At 50.6% G+C, this 15,934-nt stretch overlaps 1 protein-coding gene across 1 annotated transcript in view; it reads right to left on the bottom strand.

The window, feature by feature from the left end:
- RPH3AL (rabphilin 3A like (without C2 domains)) overlaps positions 1–11,157 on the bottom strand; it is a 143,576-nt gene extending 132,419 nt beyond the window's left edge. Inside the window, 1 exon segment of the mRNA XM_037070298.1 lies at positions 11,103–11,157. The gene's annotated coding sequence lies outside the window, so the exon portion shown is untranslated.
- Positions 11,158–15,934: the final 4,777 nt, after the last annotated feature.

Here is a 15,934-nt window from a genome sequence, read left to right as displayed (position 1 = left end):
CTGTCAGCGGATTTCTCAAAAGAGACCTTACAGGCAAGAAGGGGCAAGAAGTTTTCCAAGTCATGAAAGGCAAAGACCTACAGCCAAGACTGCTCTATCCAGCAAAACTTTCATTTAGAATGGAAGGACAGATAAAGTGCTTCTCAGATAAGGTCAAGTTCCAGGTTCATCATCGCCAAGCCCTTATTATATGAAATGTTAAAGGGACTTATCTAAGAAAAAGTAGATCAAAACTATGAACAGTAAAATGACAATAAACTGACAACTATCAACAATCGAACCTAAAAAACAAAAGCAAACAACTAGAACAGGAACAGACCACAGAAATGGAGATCACACAGAGGGTCATCAGTGGGGGAGTGGGAGGAGGAAAAGGTACAGGGAATAAGTAGCATAAATGGAAGGTAGAAAATAGACAAGGATAGGTTAAGGATAGTATAGGAAATGGAGAAGCCAAAAAACTTGTATGTATGACCCACGGACATGAGATAAAGGGGAGAAATGCAGGTAGGAAGCAGTATGCAGGGTGGAGGGGAATAAAGGGGGGAAATGGGACAACTGTAGTAGCATAATTAATAAAACATATTTAAAAAGAAAAAAGAAATCTATGAAATCTGCCCTAGCTGGTGTGGCTCAGTGGACTGAGAACCCACCTGCAAACCAGAAGGACGCCAGCTCGATTCCCAGTCGGGCACGTGCCTGGGTAGCGAGCCAGATCCCCAGTAGGGGGTGTGCAAGAAGCAACCACACACTGATGTTTCTCTCCCTCTCTTTGTCCCTCCCTTCCCCTCTCTCTAAAAAGAAATATAATAAAATCTCTTAAAAGATAAAATAAAATCCAGCTTATGGGAAAAGAAACTAAACGGAAAGAACTGGTCGACAAATTGGAAAGAAATAAAATCAGATATGGTCTTATCTCACACCATAAACCAAAATAAATTTCAGCTGAATCGGAACTGAACATAAAAGAGAGCACTGAATGAAAAAGCTGAAACCAAATAAAGAACCAGAAGGAAATATAGGTGCATATTTATCTGACCTTGGGGTGGGCAAGCTCTCTTCAAGCCAAAAGCAAAGGAAGAAACCGTGAGATGAAAGGACTAGCGGACTCTCATGATGCTCAGGCGGCCGTACAAACGCTGTAGAACGGGGTGACTCAGACAACAGAGACGCACTTCTCACAGTTCTGCAAGCTGGAAGTTCAAGATCAAGGCGCCAGTGGATCACGTTCTGTGTGTGGACTCCTCCGGCTTGCACACAGTGGCCTTTCTGCAGTGTGCCGGCCCGGCCTTTGCTTGCTGCACGCAGAGGAGAGAGTGAGGGAGCCGGCTCTCTGGTGTCCCTCCTTACTCAGGGCAGTGACCCCACGGTGAGGGGCCGCCCCGTGGCCTTTCCTAACATTACCTCTGAATGCCCCCTGCCCAAACATTTGATTTTTCAGAGAACATAAACATTCAGTTCACAATACCGTACATAGATTAGAAACTTCTCTATGTTTAAAACATAAGAATAGAAAAACAAACACTGAATTGAGAAAAATCTGTTACGTAAGTCAACCAATTATTCTTATGGATAAGTAAACATGTTAAATAAAATGCAGGTTATAAAATCACTTATACAGAATGACCTCAATTTTTAAATATTAAACAGTGGTTACCTCTAGAAGTTGGGAATCACAGATTTTAATTTTCTTCTTTTTTGTGTGTATTTTCTAATGTTTCCACAATGAACATAAATTACTTTTATAATTTTTTTAAATGACCATTATTTTTAAAGATTTTATTTATTTTTAGAGAGGGGAAGGGAAGGAGAAAGAGAAGGAGAGAAACATCAATGTGTGGTTTCCTCTCATACACCCTCTACTGGGGACCTGGCCTACAACCCAGGCATGTGCCTTGACTGAGACCTGAACTGGAGACCCTTTGATTCGCAGGCCAGTGCTCAGTCTACCGAGGCACACCAGCCAGGGCAGAAAACCACCATTATTTTTAAGAAGTGTTATGTCACAGACAAGCAACACTGGGGCAGAGAGTCCAATTCCGCCAAAGGTTAAGGATGCTTGACGAGCCGGGTGCCCGGCCCAGCCCAGAGTCTGGAAGGCATGATCCACATCGCCCTAGGAAGGCACCCCTCAAAAAGGGGAGCCCTTCTCCCCAGAGGAGGCTGGCACCTGTAAAAAACCCTACCCCGTGGGAAAGGGAAGACTTGAGATGGCTCCAAAGGGACAGAACAGACTCAGAGGCAGAGCAATAGAAGCAGAAAACAGCTCAAAAGAAGGAAGAACCTCTGCCCGTGGGAGCTGTCCCTAGTGGAAAACACGCTACACACAGTGAGTCTGCGGTCACAGCCCATCCGCGACTCAGAGGGAGGTATCTCCCTATCAGGAAGAGGGTTATACTAGACATTCCTTTTTTCAGGTCTTCATCTGAAGACATGCTTGTTGATTTTAGAGAAAGGAGAAGGGAGAAAGAGAGGGAGGGAAACATCAATCAGTTGCCTCCCGTACCTGCCCGGACCAGGCCCCAAACCCACAACCCCGACATGTGCTCTGATGGGGAATTGAACCAGAGACCTTTCTGTTTACGGGACGATGCCCAACCCACTGAGCCACACCAGCCAGCCAGAGTTAGACATTAATTTTTAATTGTATAAGTACTTTTCCCCTTAAGAATTTAAAACAGACTGTACACTTAAAATGATTTGAGGTACATAAATTACACATCCATAAAATTATTTTTAAAGAATAAAACAGCACAGAGAAGGCTAAATTTCCCTTTGATCACCCCTACACACACACACACATACACACACACACACACAGGCCTAGTCCCTCCCCCTTCCCTAGAGACAACAGCTATTGTACGTGTAGAATGCATTTTCCTAGACCTTCCTATATGCTTTTATATGTAGGTGTATGTTATACATACCTGTATTCATATAAAATATGTACATCATGTATTTATCACTTTGAAACTCGCTTTCTTCATCTTACAATCTTAGAGATTCATTGTGGGGGCAACTTTCCTCGCAAGTCACCCTGTCCACTACAGATGAGAGTAAACATGACTGAGACATGATGTAATCTGCTTGGGGAGGAGAGGTGGCCATTTTCCCAGAGGAAAAAGGCCGTGTGTGGCCAGTTTCTCTGAGAAAAAGAAGGCCTCAAGCCCCTTCCTCCAGGGCTTCGGCTCTTTTTTTTAAGATTTTATTTATTTATTTATCTTAGAGGGGAAGGAGAGAGGGAGAGAAACATCAATGTATGGTTGCCTTTTGTGCGTTCCCTGCTGGGGGCTGGCCTACAGGGGAGTGGCCTGTAACTAAGGCATGTGCCCTGACTGGGAATCGAACCGCGATCCTCTGGTTCACAGGCTTGTGCTCAACCCACTGAGCTACACCAGCCAGGGCCCTCCAGGACCTTTTATTGGGTTGTAATACACAGGAATACAGGGCAGCAAGGATCAAACAGTAGATAACATTTCAAAGAAATCTGAGGGCTTAGTCTGAGTCAGAGTCTGTCAGGAAGAGTTTTAGGGTTTCTTGTTGGAACCCTTAACACATGAATGAAAGCACTCTTAGTAGAGCAGATTTCACAGGTTTATCAGAAGTCTTTGTGATGCCAGATTTTTCCCCAGGCCATGCTCTAGCAAGGCAAGGAGCTGCATCCCTCCACAATAGGTATTCAGGCTTAAGGGGATTAGAGCCAGGAAGCGCTTCTCCCAGAGAACATGGGGACTCAGGCTTTGTCAAAGCCAGGGGCGGCGAGAGTCCATTCCTCTTTGTTGCAGCCTCAAGTCCTTCCATGAAGGCCTCCCAAGTGATTGTGTCTGGCCTAGGTTGCCCCTCCTCTGTGAGGGGTCTTACCTGTCATTGACATCCAACCAAGCTTTGGGGGCAGGGAGAGGAAACTGAAACAGCTTTTGCTACCAGAGACAAGCTTTGTCTCCTGCAGCTCGCATTCCAAAGGTTGTCCCTCGCTCTTAGCCACAAGGGGCCGAGATACAATTCCTAGAACCAGAGCGGCAGAGCGGTCTACAACAATTCATCTACATTATTACATAAAGGGCAAACGAATTCTTTTTCAAGTTGCATAGTATGCCCAGGTAGGAAAATGTGAGTTTACGCGGACACTCCAACTGTGTGGCGCTCCACCACTGCAAACTGCCAGAGACTGTCCAGGGCTTCTTACGGGCAGACCCTGCCTGAGAAGTAGGGTCCCTATGTCATAGGACAGATGCCTTTTTTAACTTTTTAAAAAGATTTTATGTATTCATTTTTAGACAGAGGGGAAAGGAGGAAGAGAGGGGGAAAAACATGAATGTGTGACCACCTCTCCCATGCCCCCTACTGGGGACCCGGCCCACAACCCAGGCATGTGTCCTGACTGGGAATCGAACCTGCAACCTTTGTTTCCAGGCTGGTGCTCAATCCACTGAGCCACACCAGCCAGGGCCGCATTTTTTATTTTAATGAGTCCTGTCAGATTGATGTCCACAGGGACGTTCCTTTCTGAGCCTCAGCTCCCGTGACTTCATAAAATCTGATCCCTTTGAAATTTTATCTTGTCAATTACGGCTCAGCGTTTTGGCTTAGCTGGCATCTTCTGAGCCTTGCTTATATCCCATCACTTTTCCTCGCTGCTCAAATCATAGTCCAACAATGAGACGGGCTGCCCTGGTCCCTGTCAGCGTCCAAGCACAGGCCAAATGGCCACTTACCCCGGCCACTCACTGAGAGGACTCTTGAATGGGGTGCAGACCCATTTAACCCAAAGATGCTGTATCTCTGTGAAGCAAAAGATGAGGGAATGAGGAGGGGGTGGGGGCTGAGCAAGAGGAAACTTCACAAACCCTGCCAGGAACCTAACTGCTTGGATGGGCCAGACCCAAAGGTGAAAATGCACCAGCACATAAATTAGGGATGGGAGGGGGCAGGGTGGGGAGTCAGGCAGGGCTGGGTGTGGACGATCGTTAGCCAGCTAAACCCACCACCAACTTCGTATTGATCCCACAGCGGCCACTGCAACGCCCAACTGATTAACTGTCCACGATTTCCTGAGCGCTTTTACACCAGGAGCTAACTCCATTATCTGTGATCTTACATAAGGCACTTTCAGCAGCGTGTCAGTGCGTGGGGAAGGAGGGGCTGCTCTCCCCCGAGTGCTGCCTGCTTCTCAGGCTGGCGCTCGGTCCTTGAAATGCGCTGTCTGGCAGGTAGAGTGCTGCTGGAGGGCTGTGCGGATCTGTGTGGATCTGTATTCCACCCATGTTCTGCAGTTGCTCCAGGCCAGTGTGACTTCCCACAACAAGCGAAAGGCTAGACACACCACCTGCCTTACCCGCAGGCCTCATAGCAGCGAGAAAAGGGCTCGGCAAAACCCAACTAGCCACCTTCTAGCTCAGCAAGCTGCCCGCAAACCCAAAGGAGTGGAGGGGGCCAGGAGGAAACCAGAACTGACGCTGGCCCGGCTCCCACATCCCCAGAGCTGTGTCCTGCCAGAACCCAGTGCCCACCCTCACACCACCTCCCACCTCTCCCAGGAAATCAGAGCCTCCAGGTGCACTGAATTGGGCCCCGGTGCGGGCGTCGGGGGGGGGGGGGGGGGGGGGGGGGTGGGGGGGGCCNGTCCTCAGGGCCCAGGGCGGGGGGGGGGGCGGGGGGGTCATCACTGCTGCCTTTTCCCTTGTGCAGTGAATTTCACTGGAGGATCGCACACACACACACACACACACACACACAGAAGCACACGGATTAAAATCAGTGGACTTGGAAAATAGGGACACACCTATGTGGCGGACACCCAAATGAAAAAGCCCAATGTTGCCAGCCCCCCGAAGCCCTGCTGGTGCCTGAGGAACCCACTGCTCTGACTTCCAACCCCTTGCATTCACTTTGCCTTTTGTGCCCTTCATAGAAATGGAGTCACACAGCACAGGCTCTTCGGCACCCGGCTGCCATGCAGCACAGGGCTTGTGTGGCTTGTCCATGCTGTTCCGTGCGGCTGTCCCTCTTCTTTCTCACTGTGTCAGAGAGTTCTACTGTGTGTGTTCATTCTAGTGCCGGTGAACACTGGGTGACTTCCAGTGTCTGTCTGTGACACACAGTGCTGCTACGAACCTTCTAGTGCATCCACTTCACTGCAGCTTCTCGCCCATCATCAGATGTAAGAAGTTGAAAACTATTGCTTTAAGCCTCAAATCTTGAGAAAGCCAATCTGCCCCACCTCTCCAATTTTTCCTTCCTCTCTTCCTTCCTTTTTAAAAGATTTTTTTATTTTTTAAGACATTAAATTTATTTTTATTTTTATTTTTTTAGATTTTATTTATTTACTTATCTTTAGAGGGGAAGGAGAGAGGAAGAGAAACATCAATGTATGGTTGCCTTTCATGCATCCCCTGCTGGGAGTTGGCCTGCAGGGAACCGGCCTGCAACCCAGGCATGTGCCCTGACTGGGAACCAACCACGATCCTCTGGTTCACAGGCCTGTGCTCAATCCACTGAGCTACACCAGCCAGGGCAGATTTTATTTATTTTTAGAGAAAGAGGAAAGAAGGAAGAAAGAAAGGGAAAGAAACATCAATGTGTGAGATACACATCGATCGGTTGCCTCTCACATGCCCCAGGGACCCAGCTCACAACCCAGGCCTGTGCCCTGACTGGGAATCAAACCAGTGACCTTTTGGTTTGCAGGCCAGCACTCAATCTACTGAGCCACACCAGCCAGGGCTACCCTTTCTTTATTTAAACACAGTCCTTCCAACAATGTAAAGAGCATGTTTGACCATAGAAGTCTGACTTCCTCAGACAAAAGCCCCATTCTACCACCTCATTGCTGTGTGTCCTTGGGCAAGCACTTAACCTCTCTGTGCATGTTTCCTTACCTGTAAAATGGGAATAAAAATAGTACTTCTAAATTCACTTGGCTGAGGATTAAACATGGAAACAGTGCTTGCACATAGTAGGCATTCAACTCCCAAAGGCACCCTGTCTTTCTCAGGGCCTGAGGCACCCTCCTTTGGGTGGCCCCTGCCAAAATAGCTGGGCAAGGCCCTCCCCCAGAAGACAGAAACTGCAGACAAACAATTTCACAACCTCCAACTGGAGCAGAGCTGTGCCGGAAAGATGGCGCCACCCGGGATGCCAGGCAGCATGGCTGCTGTCTTTTTACCCACAGGGCACCAGATTTCACTCAAAACGTGACCTACACCAGGGGCACCCTTCTGGGTCATTATTAATGGTGTGCCAGCAGCCCCGGAACAAGCTATAGGGACACCAACAGTGCCCAGAAATTGCTGCCTGGAAAAAAAAAAAACGTTTTAAATGTCCATGCAAAGGGAGAGTGAAGTAGATTATTTCTTTTTTTTTTAGGTGACAAAGATGGAAAAAGCCCCTTGAAGCATAAAGTGCGGGGACCTAAGAGCGAGAGACTGGGGCCTCGCACTACTGGTTGCCATGGCAACTGTATTTCACAGCAGGAACTCATTTCATATGACAGTGACCTGTGGAGGAAAGAGAAGGACAGCTCCTAAAGAAACTTAGTGGAGCAGTCTGTTGGGGTAGAAGGATTGATTTTGTTTACCAGAAGATGCACGTAAGAGTGCCTTACGGGCCCTGGCTGGTGTGGCTCGGTGGACTGAGTGCCGGCCTGGGAACTGAAAGGTCACGGGTCTGATTCCCAGTCAGAGCACGCAGGCCAGGTCTCCAGTTGGGGGCAATTAACGTTTCTCTCCCTCTCCTTCTCCCTCCCCTCCCCTCTCTCGAAAAATAAATCAATAAAATCTTTTTCTTTTTAAAAAGTGCCTTACAGAATAAATATGGCCTGATGACCCCCTAGGTGACAAACACAAGGCCCTCTGGCCGAATCCCACCCTCCACCTGTTTTATCCAGGCAGTTTCCAAGCTCCTTGCCCCTAGTTAAGGGCAGTTATATTTATATAGTCCTAAAGTTACATTCGGCCCTTTGAAGGCAACCTCGAGGCTGATGTGGCCCCTGGTGGCAATGAGTTTGACACCCCTGCCCTAGGGATTCTCTGTTGCACAACTCTTAAGAGACACATACACACACACACACACAAGCTCAAGGCTTGGCCTGTTTTGAAGGCCTCTGGGGTAGATGTCACTGGTCCCACCATTAACCATCTGTGGATGTCACAGGGTCCCCGAGTCACTGGTCTCAGCGCTAACCATCTGTTCAGTGATGAAGTCCCTTCCTGGAGTCCAGTGGAGTCCCAAGCAACCCACTGACCAAGCCACCAGGACGCTGAACATCTGGGCCAGGTGCTGAGGGGACATGTAACACCCTCTCTGTTTGCTCTGCCCACCTACGAACTGTGTGGTTTAGGCAGGTGCGTGGATCTCTCTGGGTCTGTGTCCTCACGGGAAGGAGGAAGACAATAATCATAGATAGTGCCTACCCTCTAGGCATGGGGAAGATAACATGCAGGAGGGAACGCCTAGAAAATGAGCACAGGCCCTACACGTTAACAACCACTCCATAAACGGCTGCTCTGATTAGGAGCTAGAAAAGTAACTCTCACGCCCTGATCTGCTTGGAAGCTAACCACAGAGAACAAACTGTTACCTGGGGTGGCACACACTGTAACGAATCCATCAATAAGCCCAGCGGGAGTGCAGACCAGTGGGAACCTGGAGGGCTGGAACAGTCCAGCAGGGAGTTGGAGTTTGAACCAGACTCTGAACGATGACAGGAGATGGTCTTGAAGGTTTGAGGGAGGGAATTCCTAAATTAGACGTCTACAGGGCACCTAACCTGGGGAGCCAGGAGAAAGGCAAGAGCCTTCAGTGACAGAAAGGGACCTGCGATCAGCAGACAGACAGCTGTTATGTGCACAGTGGAGTGAGAAGGCCAAGAAGGGGCCCCAGTGCAGCAGGGAGAGGTGAAGCTTTCCCAGGGAAAGTGGCTTCTGAGCTGGGTCCCAAAGGGTAAGGGCAAGAGGGCTTGGCCATGGACAAGAAGGAAGTAGAGGCAGACAGGAAATTGGGTTTGAAGAGTGAGGCCATGTGACCGAGGAGCCACGGAGGCAGATAAATGAGCTGGCCTCGTGTGGGAGGCAACTCTGAGCTTCTCAAGATTTCTCAGTTGGAGAGGATTCAACAACAGGGTAAACGCAGTAGTCAGGGACCATGAGGCTGGAGGCAATACACCAAATGGGTTGTGGAGGCTGCGGGGGGATTCTGGCATCAGAGAAACCAGCTGAGGGGGTCTCTAACTCTGGCCTGAGATGTGCAAGGTCAGGGAGAGGCAGAGACACTTCAGGGAAAAGTGAGTGTGGCAGAGGAGGAGGAAACTAGTGCTGAGCAAGTGAGGGCAGCTGCCCAGAAGGAGCAGGCCAGCCTTGAACGTGCTGTGTGGGGAGGTCACCGGGCACCCACAGAGCCAGGACTTTAGCAGGACCCCAGAGGGGGAGCTTCCTGAGAAGCTAACCATGGGGCCTCACAAACGCACCAGAAAAGAGGGAAGAGGGGTCAGAAGAAGAGAAGGGAAGTGGAGAACTAAGAACAAAGCCAGCAGGAAGGGGTGCCCCAGAAATCACAACAGAGAAGGTGACAAGGAGGACTCACACACACAGAAGTCTGGGCAGATGGACAAGTGGACAAAAGGGCAGTGTGTGGAAACAAGGCGACTTTCAGGGAAGCAGTTTCAGCGAAGTGGCAGGACCTGCAGCCAGGCTGTGGAGGGTGAGGAGAGGCGTGGGGCCCAGAGGCAGGCAGCAGGTGCAGGACCCTTGCTGGGAATCTGCGACAGTGGGAAGGGGAAAGGAAGCTATGGCTCCCATGCATGTTCAATTCCCTCCAGGGGATGGGAGGCCAGTGGACGTCAGAGCAGGATGGAGGGACATGAAGACCTGGTTAAGGGCACAGTCTCTCAAGGTGTCTGGGTGGGGAGGGGCAGAGACTGACTGAAGCCCTGGCTCTGCTGCCAACGCTGTTCCCAGGGTGACCAGGGTCACCCCATCTCCTCCAGCCCTCAGAAGGCTGGGAAGCCCAACGGCTCTCAGTGGCTTCACAGGTAACCCGATCACTCACATAAATCCCCTTGGTCTCGAACCTCGGGATGGGCTTCCCCACACAGCACCTCAACTTTGCAGACATCCTCTCAACTTCCTTATCAACCTCTGGGGTGGGGGCGTAACAGGCCACCCAGATGGGAAGATCCGATCCTCAGCGTCTGAGCAGCCCCCGGGGAGGGGACCAAATTCCCAGACTCCCCAGCAGAGCGCTCCCTGCCGCCAAAAAAAGGAGGCTTCCACCTTAACAGCGCCGGTGTCAGGGGCACCATCGTGAGCCCAGAGCCTTCATGCCGAATGCAGAGGATGGATTTCCACTCTACCCCCAAACCTTCTGCCTGTGCCTGAGTGGTTTTCAGGAAGACTGGAAACAAACCCGGGGCGTGATTATCAGGCTGAAAGAGGTGGGCAGGACGAACGGAGGAATACGGTCTGGCCAGTGAGAAACCCCTCCACCTCGCACTCGCACACTCCTGGGCACCTAATCAAGCGAGGAAGTTCACACACGCAGGGCCCGGGCCGCCACAGCGCCCCACGTCAATCAACTCCACGCCGGGATCCTCACCAGAGCCCAAGCAAGGGGCAGTGGCGCGTCGCCCCCGAAGGGGCACGGGCGGCCCAGGCGACAGCCAGGACACTCCCGCCACACGTGCGCGTCCCAGCAGGCACTGGGTAAACATCCCACTTGTTGACTCGCTCGCCCGCAGGCTCACCCCAGCGCCGCCTGGCGTCCGCGGCTGCCTTTGCCGGCCCTCTCACAGCCCACTCCCCTCCCCCACTCGGCCACCCCCGCGGCCTCCACCTCGGAGTGCACGCGCCCCAGAGGGCCCCTGGCCCGGCTGCTGGCCAGTCGCAAAGCGCCAACCGTCCCAGGGGCCGGGCCCAGGCGCTGTCCGCGCCCCGCCGGCCCGGCGCTCGCCTCCTCCCCGGGCGCAAAGAGCTCCTAGTTCCCGTCCGTCACGCCAGGACCGCCCTGTGCGCCCTTTCGGCCCCGGCCACGGGTCCAAACGCACTCTTCAGCCCTCGGAGACGGCCCCGAAAGGGGTGAGGGGGTTGGCCCCACTTTTGCAGACTTACCTGCAGGTTCGGCCCAGCCGCCCGGCGCGCTCCCTGGCTGCCCTCTGGCGGCGGCCGCAGGGACCCAGGCGCCCGCCCCGCCCCGCCCCGCCCTTCTCGCACCTGGAACCTGTTGCTGCGGGCCCGGAGAACCCCGGCCTCTGGTCACCTGGTAGGCGGGGCCCCTCTAAGTGGACATTCTGGGCACCGAATGGGTCGCGACGGCCCTTTCTTATAATTGGATACCAAACACTACTATCTTTTTCCTAAGCAGTTTCAAGTCCTTACTTTCCGGCACTAGAAGATCCTCAAGGCTCCTTTGTGTATTTCCTGCACTAGTCCTAAAATCGGCCATTTCTCTCAGGAGCCCGGCTTCCTTTCATTGGGAAATAGGATTAGAAACCAAGATCTTGGGGCTCAGTATTCTCTTTGCTACTGGACCCACTGCGTTTTATCATTGATGACCTACAGCAGCCCAAGGAAAGGTCTAGGTGCTGTGGTCACCTGAGGGCTTGTTAAACATGCAGAGACACAGGTTCTAGCATTGAATCTGGAGGTGGGGCCTGGAATCACATTTGATGGGTCCTCCCAGGGATTCTGATTCGCTCCAAGGTTGACCTTGGAGAAGGACGGGAAGTCCACAGTCCATGCCCTGGGGCAGGATCTGAATCTGTTCTCTTTCCACAGGTGCCAAACCGATCCCATATTGCCTGTGGTTCTTTTCTGCCCCCGTGAGCACATCGAAACACTCATTCTGCTCGTTTCTGAGCCTCTAACAACCTTGGCAGGAACAGCCTGTTGACTCCTACCTTTGCTCTGACAAAGACTCGCTCCCCCACCAAGTTTTAGTGGGGTTTCTCTGAGACCTCTTCTCGACTAGGCCTCAACCTGGGCTGATGATCACTGCAACTCTCAACAATTTCGTCTGCCCCTCAATACACAGAGGCTTGAAGGAAATAATCTAACACTGTTTCTAGCAGCCTAAGGTCGCAGTGTCCCTGTGATGACCCAGACCCACCTCCAGTTCCTATCTGACAACAACTCAAAGCTTTCAAAAGAATTCACCATTTGTTCCAGCCAATCTTTGTCGATAGGCCCCTGATTCCCGTATGTGCCCTGCTTAGGGATTGAACCCACAACCCTGGCACATCAGGATGATGATCTGAGCAACTGACCTACCTAGCCAGGGCTCATTCTTCCTTTTAAAAAATTTTTATTTATTTAGCCCTGGCTGGTGTAGCTCAGTGGATTGAGCGCCAGCCTGTGAACCAGATAATCTCGGTTCGATTCCCAGTCAGGGCACATTCCTGGGTTGCAGGCCAGTTCCCGGCAGGGGCCAGTTCCCAGCAGGGGATGCACAAGAAGCAACCATACATTGATGTTTCTCTTCCTCTCTCCTTCCCTTCCCCTCTAAAGATAAATAAATAGAATTTTTTTTTTAAAAAAATATTTATTTATTTATTTTAGAGAGAGTTGAAGGGAAGGAGAGAGGGAGAGAAACATCAATGTGTGGTTGCCTCTCAAGCGCCCCCCACTGGGGCCTGACCTGGCCTGCAACCCAGGCATGTGCCCTGAACGGAATCCAACCTGTGACCCTTCGGTTCACAGGCCGGCGCTCAATCCACTGAGCCACACTAGCCAGGGCTCATTCTCCCTTTAAAAGGTCTAGTAACCTCTACACAGATAGAAACCAAGCTCAGTTCTATACTAAAGAAGTCTCTTTCCACTACTGCAGTGGTGCTGAATAAAATCTGTCTTTACCACCATTAACTAGTGTCCATCTTTGCTTTTCTTTTAACACTTTCCAGGAATGTTCTCAGTGAGAGGAAGCATTGGAGTCTCCATCTCGGGACCAACAGGCCTCCGCACTCAACGTTACACAGCAGTGGTTCCACTGTCCTCTGACAAGGCTGGATCTCGGACTTTTCCCTCGCTTAGGCAGGGAGGCAGCAGCATAAATCAACAAAAACTAATATAGGTAGAAACTTAGAAAAAAAAAAGAAACTTAGATCTCTAAGTTCTGGATATAGCCTGGAGGTATAGACACAATCAATTAGCATTCTAAAGGAAACTAAAGTCCAAAGAGAGCCCTGGATGTGTTTGTTCAGTTGCTTGAAGCATCATCTCATACATCAAAAGTTTGCAGGTTTGATCCCTGGTCAGGACGGGAGGCAAGCGATAGATGTTTTTCTCTCACATCGATGTCTCTCTCTCTCTCTCGCTCTCAAAATCAGTAAGAATATCCTTGGGTGAAGGATAAAAAAACATCCAAAGAGAGGCTTTTTCATCTGCACAGCACATAATTACAGATGGCTTGAGGAAGGGGCTATGCAAACTGAATCTTAAGTGGGTAGGTCCCAGCTTCCTGGGACTCAGTGTGTAGAGCCTAGCAGAGAAGGCTCAGACATGAGTAACAGATCGCTGCACGCAAGGAGCTCCCGCACCCCGTGTAGTCGCTTTCTGTGTGTTATCTCATAGGCACCATTATGGTCCCTATTTTGCAGCTCAGGGAACCAGGGCTCGGAACAGCTAAGTTTACTCACCCAGGCTCTTGGGGGCCTGAAGGAGGCCAAGGGCCTGGTGCAGGCCGTTTGCCCAGGGCTACACAGCGAATGACAGATGTCGTGTCAATGCTCCCAGAGTCACAGAAAGGAAAATACTTCAGGAATACCCAGGCATCGGCCACTGGGCTGGGCTGAAACAGTCGTTAGATCACTGTATTATTGTCAAGGCAGAGCCCTGGGGACACCAGCCTCAGCGCTGGCAGCTGGAGTATGACCCTGACAAGGTGCCACTCTCGTTGGCGTTGGCGAATTGCACGATATGTTCTGAAATCTGTGTTTTCAAGGGACAGATGTCATCCCTCAGGATCAGCCAAGAGCTGAGAATGTCTCATCCCTGACACTGCACCCAAGGTCACACAGCAAATAAGTGGCAGGACTGGGAGTCAAACCCAGCAGTCAGTCTGGCTCCTGAGCCCACGCACGTGTGGGGAAGGAAGACACTTCCCTCTACTCTCAAGGTCCTTTTGGCTAATGATCAGATAGACATGAGATTAGTAAGAGAAAATGACCCAATTTAAAGATTTTATTTATTTATTTTTAGAGAGAGGGGAAGGGAGAGAAAGAAACATCAACATGAGAAAGGAACATTGACTGGTTGCCCCTCATACAGGCCCTGACTGGGGACTAAACAACACCCCAGCCACGTGCCCCAACCAGGAATCCAACCCGGGACCTTCCGATTCGTGGAATGACACCCAACCAACTTAGCCACAAAGGTCAAAGCAAAATGACCAAATTTAATACATATATGTGTATGGAAACCCTGCATACATGCCAGAGTCAGAGACTCACATGCAGGAGAGGGTCGGAGACAGAAAGGGCATGTAAGCCATCCAGGGCCAGGGGTGAGGTGAGGCTCCTGGGGGCTTCAAAGGGTCACTGCAGGGTGACCACAAAAGCAGATGTTAAGTAAACAGAAGTTTGCCCTGCCCTGTAGTTAGGTCAAAAGAGGTTTACTCTGATAGTCTGTTATTACGGCCAAGGTCCCTAACTCAAGTTCTTCTATGTGGCTAGGGAGGGGCGGAAGTTTCTCTAGAGCCCTTGTCCAGAGTTGCCTTTGGTTTCAACAGTCCACATACCACAGAGGCACACCTTGGGGTGTGAGCCCAGCCAGCTGTTGGGAATGTCTCATCACTGATACTGTGCCCAGGCCGTCTTGTCTGTGGGTCTGAAATTCAAAGCAAAACAGAACAAAACAAAGTCTGACATTATATGTGCACTGGAAACTATGTTGAATGTTTTTCAAATTATAGCTCATTTAATCCTCTCAACAACCCTACAATGTAAGTACTTATTATCATGACTACTTAAAAATGAGAAAGCTAAGGCACAGAAAAGTTAAGTAACTGCTCAAGGTCACAGAGCAAATAAGTAGCAGAACTAGGAGTCAAATCCAAGCGTTCTAGTTCCAAGCCCAGGCAAGTGTGGGGAAGGAAACTTTCCTCCACCCTCAAGGTTCTTTTCGCTGGGACCTACCTGCAGAAGTGAACCCCCACACCAGAACGTGACACAGCCTGCCAGGGTGGGGTAGTGGGTGGCTGGGTGGCTGTCCACCGGAGTCCCCACTGGGCTCCCTTGCCTATAAGGCCTTTGGTCACCCAAAGGAGTTCTGCAAGCCCCTGGCATCTTTTTTTTTTTTTTAATATTTCATTTCTTTATTTTTTAGAAAGAGGGGAAGGGAGGGAAAGAGGAAGAGAAAAATCAATGTCTGGCTGCCTCTTACATGTCCCCAACTGGGGACCTTACCTACAACCCAGGCGTGTGCTCTGACTGGGAATCAAACCAGTGACCCTTTGGTTCACAGGCCGGCACTCAATCCACTGAGCCACAGCAGCCAGGGCTGTCCCTGGCATCTTCATTGTCAGTTTCTCCCCCTGGAACCCCAGCTTCTGCATGATTCAGGCCCAAGTCTGAAAGCTTTTTTTAAAAGAGTTTATTTATTTGTTTTTAGAGAGAGGGGAAGGGAGGGATAAAGCGAGGAAGAGAAACATCAATCAGTTGCCTCTCATGTGTGCTTTGACCAGGGATCAAACCCGAAACTGAGGCATATGCCCTGACCAGGAATCGAACCAGCGACCTTTTGCTTTGTGGATCTATGCCCACCAACTGTAAGTCACACAGGTCAGAGGTGACAGATTTGTTTTTAAATGCTGAAAACGGGAGTAAAAGGATGAGTCCTTCAGCCAATCGGGCAGGCCATTAGGCCCTCCCACCTTTTTCTGTGCTGTCTGCTCTGGCGGCCAAGCACACCAGGAAGTCCCGTGAGGAGCCCACCAGAAGGTGGGGAAT

Source organism: Sturnira hondurensis, unplaced genomic scaffold (assembly GCF_014824575.4).
Source record: "Sturnira hondurensis isolate 20B ecotype Veracruz unplaced genomic scaffold, ASM1482457v3 Scaffold0018728, whole genome shotgun sequence".
In the NCBI taxonomy this organism is placed as follows: domain Eukaryota; kingdom Metazoa; phylum Chordata; class Mammalia; order Chiroptera; family Phyllostomidae; genus Sturnira; species Sturnira hondurensis.
The sequence above is the reverse complement of the archived record's forward strand: the minus strand, read 5'-3'. Positions and strand labels throughout refer to the sequence as shown.